We start from the raw sequence: 10,709 nt of genomic DNA, 5'->3' as shown, positions 1-10,709 counted from the left end.
CCTTGAGAAAGTTCCGGAAGGCTGTATCAATGAAATGCGACCCTCCATCACTGATTACCATCCTTGATGTGCCAAACCCCAGAAAGATAATCTCACGGAACATTTTTCGGGCGTGCTGAGCATCTGCAACCCTGCATGGTAAAACTTCTACACATTTGGAGACGTAATTCACGGCGACTAAGATATACTCGCAATTATGGGATTTTGGAAAGAGTCCCATATAATTGATACCTCATACATCAAGAAGTTTGACTTGAAGATTGTATGTAAGGGACATCGCATTGCGAGCAGTAATGCCTCCATGCTTCTGGCAGTTTGGGCATCTCCGTATGAAGTCCTTAGTATCTTCATACATCGATGGCCAAAAGAATCCACTCTACCAGATTTTTGCTTGGGTGCGAAAAAAACCTTAATGTCCTCCATATGGTGCAGCATGGCACTTCTCAATTATCTTTTGTCCTTCCGTTGTTGGTACACATCTCCGTAGTAACCCATCTGCACATACTCGGTATAGGTACGGTGCATCCCAATAGGTGGCGTCTGCTCTCATAGATTAATTTCTTTCTGTTCTCCCCTGGGGGTACGTAACCGGAAATCATGAAGTTTACGATGTTCACATACTAGGGGTGTGAAGTTTCAACTTTGAGAAGCATGTCATCCCGAAGAAATTCATTTATCAGCAATTCCATTGTTTCTGCTGTGCTCATGTGCGATAAATAATCCTCCACCAAATTCTCAACTCCTTTCTTATCTTTAATTTCGAAGTCGAATTCTTGGAGTAAGAGAATCCATCGGATAAGCCTTGGTTTAGCGTCCTTCTTTGTGAGAAGATACTTTAGTGCAGCATGGTCGGTATAGACTACGACCTTTGCTCCAAGTAAATAGGACCTTAACTTATTGATAGCAAAGAAAACTACTAGGAGCTCCTTTTCCGTAGTGGCATAGTTGAGCTGAGCTCTTGTAAGTGTCTTGCTAGCGTACGCGATCGCATGATGCTTTTTATTTTTGGTTTGTCCAAGTACGGTCCCCACCGCATAATCACTAGCATCACGCATGATCTTGAGCGGAAGCTTTCAATCTAGGGGTTGTATGATTGGAGCTGAGATGAGTGCCTTTTGAGAGTATCAAAGGCTTTGTGGCACTCATCGTTGAATTGGAAAGGAACCTCCTTGGCAAGTAGGTGTTGGAAATATGCCCTAGAGGCAATCATATTTCCTTGTATTCATGGTTAATAAAGTGTACCTTGAATATTCATGGATGACAACTTGTATTGATTAATGCTTATGTGAAGTATTTGTGAAACTCTATACTTGTATGAATATTCTAAAATGTTCCTAGTCGGAGTTCATGTGAGGACACACATGAATATTAGACTAGCACATGTATTAGTTGATTGACTACGTTTCACAAGTCATGGACATGGGGATGTCAAACTAATAATGTGGGCTCATGTGAGATATGAGACTGAACTGACCCAACACGAGATGATGACTTCTCATTACACAATATGTACGCTGGGTCCTAAGACCTAAGATCGTCGTATGTACTCAAGATGTGAACCGACTTAATTAGGAGCCATCAAACCTACACCGTAACAGGGTAGTCATAAAGGTGGCTTTCGGGTCTGTCAAGAAGCATGATGTGAGACATAGTCAGTCAAGATGGGATTTGCCCCTCTCTACAAGAGAGAGATATCTCTGGGCCCCTCGAGTGATTCGGATTAGGAAATGCATGGCCATGCTTTGGTTAAGAGTTAACCAAGTATTCCGAATCACAGGATCGAGAAAGAGTGGTCGGCTTTAAACTAGACCAAATATCATGAGGCAAAGGGAACAGCATGTATATGATATTGTGACGGCTCGTCTGATATGATCTTTACGTGCGCATAGGAGTTGACATGTCTTGCTAGAGGCCACTGTCTACTATTGGGCCGAGTAAGAGTACTCGGGCCATGTCTATTCGCATGTGAGCCCATAGGGTCACACACTTAAGGGAAAGAAGCCTGATAAGGATGAGATCCGAATTAGACTGGGCTTAGGTGCACTAATGGGCCAGGGCCATTTAGGCTCAAAAGGGGGCACCCAAGGTGGGGCCCAAGGCAGCCCACCTAAGGGGCTATATAAACAGAGGAGGGGGCGCCAAAAAACCCTAACCCTGGCCGCCACTACAGCACCGTGAACAGTACTTTGGTGCTACAGTAGCCTCGTGTGAATAGTGCCGCCCCTCCTATGCGCCAAGCCCGAGGTCGCCTTCGCGGACCTAGTAGTCCTGATCGTGATGCTTCTTCTCGTACGTGTGGATACCTTGGAGGTGCCACATCTGCTGCGCAAGGACGAGCCGCACGTGAGGAGGTTCACGCAACTGCACTGCCGGCTTCCATCTGCATTACACCGACGCGCTACAGAAGTTCCGCAACCACGTGTCTAGTGGTAATCCCGTGATCTATAACTGCAGTAATCCTGGTTTCTGAGGTAGAAAATTTTGTTTTTGCTACCCCATATTCCTACAGTAGGTTCGTCAGGGATCTAGCAATTTGGGAGAAATTGGCGATGAATCGCCGATAGAACCATGCATGTCCTAGGAAGCTTCGGATTCCTTTCACGTTGGTGGGTGGGAGAAGTCGCTCAATGACTTCAATTTTTGCCTTGTCCACCTATACTCCTCTCTCGGACACTAGGTGTCCTAAGATGACACCTTCTCAGACCATAAAGTGGCAATTGAGCACCAGGCCCTTTTATTGGCATCTCTGCAAGACTCTGTCCAGATTGGCTAGACATTGATCGAAGGTCTTTCCATAGACTGAGAAGTCGTCCATGAAGACTTCCATAATCTTTTCGATCATGTCCGAAAAAATGGACATCATGCACCTTTGGAATGATGCGGGTGCATTACACAACCCGAATGACATCCATCGGTAAGTGTAAGGGCATGTGAATGTAGTCTTGCTTTGATCGTCAGGATGGATGGGAATCTGATGATAACCAGAATAACCATCTAGGAAATAAAGGTAGGAGTGCTTCACCAGCCGCTCTAACATCTCATCGTTGAAAGACAACGGGAAGTGATCCTTCTTTGTGGCCGTGTTGAGTTTTCTGTAATCTATGCACATCCTCCATCCCATAACGGTACGTTGTGGAATCAGCTCGTTCTTGCTATTTTCCACTATCGTCATGCCTCCTTTATTGGGCACGACCTAGATAGGGCTCACCCACTCACTGTGCGGGAACGGATAAATGATCCCGACGTGCAAGAGTTTGAGGACCTCTTTCTTCACCACCTCTCTCATGGCATTGTTCAACCTTCATTGGGGTTCCCTAGAAGGTGTCATTTCCGGGTCAAGAGGGATTCGGTGTGTGCAAAGAGCAGCGCTAATGCCCTTGAGATCCTAGAGAGCGTATCTGAAAACGGGTCGATGCTTCTCTAAGATAGCAATGAGTTTGGCTGTCTCCTCTTCTGAAAGTTTGTCACTGATGATCACGAGAGACTCTACATCGCTATTTAGGAAGACATCTAAGCCCAAAAGGTAAAGGCTTGAGCTCAACTGGAGGTCGTGTTAGTTTCTCAAACTCGGGGAGTTCAAGAGTTTCGTCATCACTATCTTCTTCCTCATCAAAATCTTCAGTATCCTTTCAAGATCTGATTCTGGCGAGTCGAACAGTGAGACTGCCAAAACTTCCTCTAGTGGCTCGATAATGGGAAGTTCTCCTGCCGCACGAGTCGATGATCGAGTAACTGGGACAAAATGAGAATCCTTCCCGATCTTGATGTTAAGGGTTCCGGAATGCAGGACATCCTTAAGGTGAGCCTTAATAGGATATCCTACAAGGAAATCAAAGTTGAGATCCTAAAAAACATGGAAGTCTAGAACGGCCCTGACAACATCATGTCGTAAAGACACATTTTTTATCACCCCATAACTGTTCACAAAAGACCGGGATCTTTTGAGCTTCCTATCTGTCGGAACTAGAACTTAGTCACCCAGAAAGGCTAATGCAAATTCGTCCAAAATGAGGTTTGCTCCGACAGTGGGGTTGTAGAGAACATCCACGTCCTGATTCTTGATGCAACAATAGAGGGATGAAGAGGGGAATTGATCTGAATGGGTTTCAAGGACAACTCTCCTTCCTTCAGCCATTTGTCGCTCATCATGATGGCCAGGGCCTTTATGGTTTCACGGAGGTATTCCACCTCGCCGGGATCCAAGGGAGTGACAGGGACTTGTGGTCATCTCTGGTAGGAATAATTCGAGATGTTTCGATAATCTTCGAAAAAATCTTGCTCAAAATTTTGGAGAAACTCCAGAGGATGAGAATCCTCTTCCTCTGGTGTTTCGGGTTTAAGTTCAGCAGAGGGTTCAGGAGTCGAATCTACGGATTGGCTTTCTAATTGTTCAGACTCGATCACTGGAATTTCCTCATGATGCACCTCGGGTTCTGCTGAGGGTGGTTCAGGCACAAGGATGAAGGACATTCTATCCAAGATTTTGTCGAGGATTTTCCTTCCCTCGGCTGGGGTTAAATGCGCAAACGATCCTCCAGAAGTGATGTTGAGGTGGTATGCAGACTCCTTGTCAAGCCCCGTATAGAAATGCTGAAGCAGCATATATTCGGGCAAAGACAAGTCAAGACCTTGTTGTACCAATAAGGTAAATCTAGCCCATACTACACCGATCGATTCCTTCTCATTCCGGCGGAAGGTCAAAACTTCCACGCGCAGAGCACAAATACAAGGAAGTGGAAAGAACGCGAAACAAAACTTGTCCCGAAGTTCAATCTAGTTCCCATGTACAGTTCCTGCGATGCGAGAGTACCATTGCTTCATGTCCTCCGAAAGAGAGAACAGAAACAACTTCCATTTAAGAGTCTCGTGTGTCATGCCCGAAATTTTCAGACACGAACACACTTTCTCAAATTCGCGCAGATGACGGTAGGGATTCTCAGAATCTTTCCAACAAAAGGAATTTTCCTGAACTAAGGCTATAAAGACTTAGCTGAGTTCATAGCTAGATATTCGGATAGGACTAGATGGTGATGGTGGCTCATAGAACTCGCTGTTGGGTGCAGAGAGCTGATGAAGGGACAACTGCTCCATGGATAGCGGGGGTGAAGGTAGAAATCAAAGAAAATGAAAAAGATACGAGGTTGAGCTAGGTCCTAAGATAAAGTAGCTGCCATTCCCCGGCAACGGCGCCAGAAAGCTTGTTGGCACTTCCTTGCGTCACTACTAATTAAATAGCAACGGCACCAGGAAATGGTCCATGGGTAACAGAACCTCATGAAAGAATCCACAAGCGTACAGATACCGCTGTAGCTTTCACCTTAGAGTATCCCAAGGGTTATCGAATCCAAGGGAATGTGAGTACTATATCTAAGGTTCAGGCTCAACCAAGGACACAGCATCGGTAGGATCAAAGGGGTTGAGAGGATGTTGACACCATTTTTTGACACGTGTCAAGGAAGGTGATTTTTTTGAAGGGAAGGTGGCCGATTTGGAAGAAACCAAAAGATGCATAGGGTTGGAATCGGCCGATGGAGTCCGTCCGACGGGCTAGAGGAATATGCTTTGAAGATGCTGATCCACTAGCTCTGGTATCCGGCCGATGGAGAGTTGCCGATGAAGTCAAGGAAGGAGGAGAGGATCCGGACTCTACGAGAATCTTGATGATTCGGTTGTGGTATTTAGAGTAGTTTATCTATAGTTAGTCTTTTCTTTCAAGTCAAGTAATGTTTGCCGTGATCGGCTAGGATTTGATAGCGCTAGGCTATATATATCAGTTGTAAGGGACCGGAAAAATTGGATACACATCCAATTCAACAAACTTTACAATTCCTTTGCACTTTTTCGGCGACTTCGCCTTTTCTTTTCTTTTTCGACGAGTTCTTTCAAGTCGATCAAGGACGCCTCACATTCGAGCGACTTGATTTGCTGGTGAGTTTTCGTTTTATCGAGTATATTTGAGCTTTAGCTATCAGGCACATCGTTGTGGCTTCGTTCAAATCTATTCAAAAGTTATCGAGTTTATCTAGGCTTTGACTTCTGGGTGCATCGCTGTCGTCTCGTCTAGATTTATTCACCAATTATCGATATCGGCTAGATTTGTAGGTTTTCCTATGCTTTTTGGCCATTATCACAGCTAAAAACATACTAGATCGGCTTTCGGTTTTGGAGTAACACTCTTGTTATCGCAAGAGCCGGTTTAGATCTGTTTTTAGCTCACATCATCTGAGTAACACATTCGTAACTTAGATCTTGTCATACATACGCAATCGGCTGTTCAAAGCCGGTTTTGTCGTTTAGTGCATCGGCTGATCCTGCCGATGCGCTTTTTTACTACGCGCTTGTATTTAATATCTTTTTGTCGTCTATAGTATCGGAAAAGCTTGCCGATACGCTCATCTGAGAGATATTCGGAATCCCAGCCGATACGCTCTCGAATTTGACTTTGTTTTCTCCCTTGTCAATTTCAGGTCAAATTAACTGGCACGCTTGGTTGACTTTCCGTGACTCGGCGAACACTTGCCCTTGGATTCCAGTGTGTTGATTTTTGCGTCAACACATCTTTTGGCACGCTCGGTGGGACCGAAAGCTTCAACATGGTGGAAATCACAGATAAATCTGCAGTTAGTGAAGAAAACCAGATTCTTGTTCCTGAAGACAAGCTCAAAGAAGAACAAAAGAAGGAATATGAAGAGCTGGTGGAGAGATTCAAACGTGAATGCCTCAAGTCGTTCAGCGTCAACAGATCTGGTGAGGTGATCAAGAAGTTTAATCTTCCATCTTTCCAGCCATTGACGGAGGCTCAACGCGAAAGCAAGATGATAGACGCAGTTGACCAAGCTGTGGCACAAGCCTTCATCAAGAGTGCAACAGTTATGGGCAACACAGTGCACAATGCGGTGGTTAAGACTTTTGCTGAAGGCACGTTTCCAGGGTGCAAGGGTCCTTGCTATATACAGCCAGATCAGATATAGTATGTTCCCTTGGAAATATCTATGGCAGCAGCCCTGTCGGCTCAAAATAGTCAGGCACGAACAAGCAACAGTCAAACTCCACCCCAGATGACTACTGCAGCATCGGCGGGTACAATAGATCCTATCTACTCAACTACGCCGATAGCCTCTCAACCTGATCCATCGGTCATTCAGCCGATGGGTGCACAGCAGGATGCATCGGCAACACAGCTAAAAGCACAAGGCGCATGGAGTCCACAACAGATGGCGCAAGCTAATGCATCGGCGCCATCGCTGATGACCCCACAGCAGCGTCTTGCTATCCTGCTCCAACCCCAGTCTCCTTCAGAAGTGTTGTTGTCGCAATCTCCGCATCAGAAGGGAGTCAACTGGGTATTCCACAATCAAGCAACCGGACAGATACGGTGTGTTAGTGTACCATACATGGAGGCTACTGGGCAATAGTCGGCTAGTCTATCAGCTCCATAGCCGACAATGATTCAGCATACACCCAATCGGATAGCTCAGCAAACACATCAGATGCAATCGGCTGGACAGCCGATGGACCATGTAGCTCAGCAACTTGCGATGATGACCAATGCAGCGAGCACGGTTTCCCCCAGCAAATGCCAATAGTTGAGCTGCAAGTTGATTGGAGCACAAAGATAGCTGAAGTGATGAGGGAGCATTTTGATTTGAGGCCAAAGCAACAATCTATTATGTACAAGACTCCCTATCTGTAACGTCCCACCTCCCCGAGGCCGGGCCCGCTTACATTTGGCAGCTTTATAGGGCATAAACTACCCTCACAGACCAACACAAGTCTTTTCTGCGCACTTTGTCCTCACTCGTGCGCACCCGGGAATAACTTCCCGGTCGGTCACCCATCCCCAAATTGCTCCGGGCCAAGCACGCTTAACCTCGGAGTTCTTTGGAGATCAGCTTCCGGAAAAGAAGTTGCAATTTGTTGACATGAGTATTCTATTAATCCTATTAAGCCCTGTACCGGAATGTCACATCCTCACCCCCTTAGGAGACTGACGTCCTCGTCGGTCAATCCCAAGCCAGGAACGTCCTCTCTTGGCCACGTCCCGTACGTCCAGTGCCAACGGCCCATGTGCCACGTCCGTGCGTCCAGTGCCAACGGTCCATGTGCCACGTCCGTGCGTCCAGTGCCAATGGCGCATCCCAGATGCCCGCCCGAGCACTGACCCGCCACGCGCCCGTTCACATGCCGGTGGCATCTGTGCCCCCACGCGCCCGTGCTCATGCCCGCACACATACGCCCGTACGTGCCCATGAAACCACGAGAGTCGGCTCTGATACCATTTTGTAATGTCCCGCCTCCCCGAGGCCGGGCCCGCTTACATCTGGCAGCTTTATATGGCATAGATTACCCTCACAGACCAACACAAGTCTTTTCTGCGCACTTTATCCTCACTCGTGCGCACCCGGGAATAACTTCCCGGTCGGTCACCCATCCCTAAATTGCTCCGGGCCAACCACGCTTAACTTCGGAGTTCTTTGGAGATCGGCTTCCGGAAAAAAAATTGCAACTTGTTGACATGAGTATTCTATCAATCCTATTAAACCCTGTACCGGGATGTCACACTATCCTCCGGCTTATGATCAGATTCCTCTCCCACACAAGTACAAGATGCCTGACTTCACAAAGTTTTCAGGGCAGGGAGAAGTTTCTACGATGGAGCATGTTAATAGGTTCCTTCTATAGTTGGGAGAAGCGGGCAACCATGATGCACTCAGAGTCCGTTTGTTCTCCTTGTCTTTGTCTGGATCGGCCTTTTCTTGGTTCACCACTTTGCCGGCAAACTCCATATTATATTGGGCTGATCTAGAGAGACAATTTCATCAGTTCTTCTTCTCTGGGATTACTGAGTTAAAGTTGACTGATTTGACCAGCTTGAGACAAAGAAACGATGAATCGATTGCTGCTTTTATCCAAAGGTTCAGAGATGTCAAGAACCGATGTTACAGTTTGGTTCTGTTCGATCAGCCGTTGGCCGATGCAGCATTTAATGGGCTCTTGCCGCACATTAAAGATAAATATGCATCGCAGGAGTTTGAAAGTATTAGCCAGATCGCGAGTCGGATGACAGGAGAGACTCGATCCTATGAGTCCAAGAAGCCTTTTCAGAAGAAGATCAACTATGTGGAATATTCTACCAATGATGAGTCTGAAGAGGAGTAAGAAACAGTTGCATCGGCTGAGTGGATATAGAATAGCAAAAAGCCGGTGACATGTCCGTTTGGGAAGAAAGAGCCCGAGTCGTATGGGTTTGACATCACCAAAGCCGACAAGATCTTTGACTTGTTATTGTCGGAAGGGTTGATCAAGTTGAAGCCATATCACAAGATCCCGTCAGAAGAGGAGCTCAAGCATATAAAGTACTGCAAGTGGCACAATGCCACATCGCATGATATAAATGAGTGCAAGGTCTTCCGGCAGCAGATTCAGATGGCTTTTGAACAAGGGAGATTGAAATTTGAGGCTCCCAAGAAGACGATGAAGATCGACGGACATCCTTTCACCACGAACATTGTTGATATGGCCAGAGATGAAGGTTCTCCTCAAGCCAAGATTCTGACATCGTCATCGGCCAAGAAATCTGGAGCTGTTGATCCTAAAGCACAGATAGCGGCCGATGAGGTCAAAGGAAAGGGTCCTATGAAGGATGCTGAATGTTCATCGGCACCACATAGACGTGTAACGTCTCAAATGCTGTTGAACAAGTTTCAGCGTGATCGTGAAAGGCGGCAATGTAGAGAAGAAGAGGAACGACGCGAGCAAGATCATTGGAGGTGTCCTTTCTTTGTCTACTGCTGGGAAGAAGGGTTGACATTGCCATCGGCATACAATTGTCCCGAATGCAATGGTCAAGGCAGTCGATCATATGAAAGGTCACGTCATGAGCCCTATCGGCGTGAGCGCACTCCTGTGCATGATCGGCTAGGAAAAAGGGTATCGGTGCATAATCGACTGGGGGCAGGACAATGCTACGTGATCCTGCTGGGGGAAGAGTGCCTGCACACGATTGGCTAGAACATGTGGCCGATGACAGAATGCAAGATGATCAGCCGATGCGGAGAGATCCAAAATGCGAGCCTGATCGCACGAATCAATCTCAATGGTGCCTAGGGGGTTTGACCAGGTCTCAGAAGCGACGTGTTCAGAGGTTACGCCAGCTGGATATCATTGAGGAAGAACAAGAACAAACTCTGAACAAGAAAGGAGTCAAATCACAAGTTTGGCGCGTTAAGGCTAAGGCCGATGATGAATAGGCCAGTGACAATTCTACACCGATCCAAGCAGTCGGTTCTTCAGAAAGTTCCTGATGGATGAGTTCCTAGAGGAAGAAGGGAAGTTGGGGCATGGGTTTACGTCGGCCGATTTACTAGAGGAAATTGATATCGGAGATGGTGATAGACCGAGGCCGATGTTTATTAGCGCCAACTTGGATCCCAAATACAAGCAGGAACTGAAAAGTTTATTAAGAGAGTACAAAGATTGCTTTGCTTGCGAATATTATGAGATGCCTGGCTCGGATAGATCTATTGTGGAACATCATTTGCCTATAAAATCGAGATATCGGCCATATCAACAAGGAGCGAGGTGATGTAATCCTAAGATTTTGCCAGATATAAAGGCCGAGATTACACAGTTAACTGAAGTTAATTTTATTCGGCAGTGTCGTTATGCCAAATGGATTTCTAATGTGGTTCCTGTTTATAAGAAAAATG

Source organism: Panicum virgatum, chromosome 7N (assembly GCF_016808335.1).
Source record: "Panicum virgatum strain AP13 chromosome 7N, P.virgatum_v5, whole genome shotgun sequence".
NCBI lineage: Eukaryota > Viridiplantae > Streptophyta > Magnoliopsida > Poales > Poaceae > Panicum > Panicum virgatum.
Note: the sequence above shows the minus strand (reverse complement) of the source record.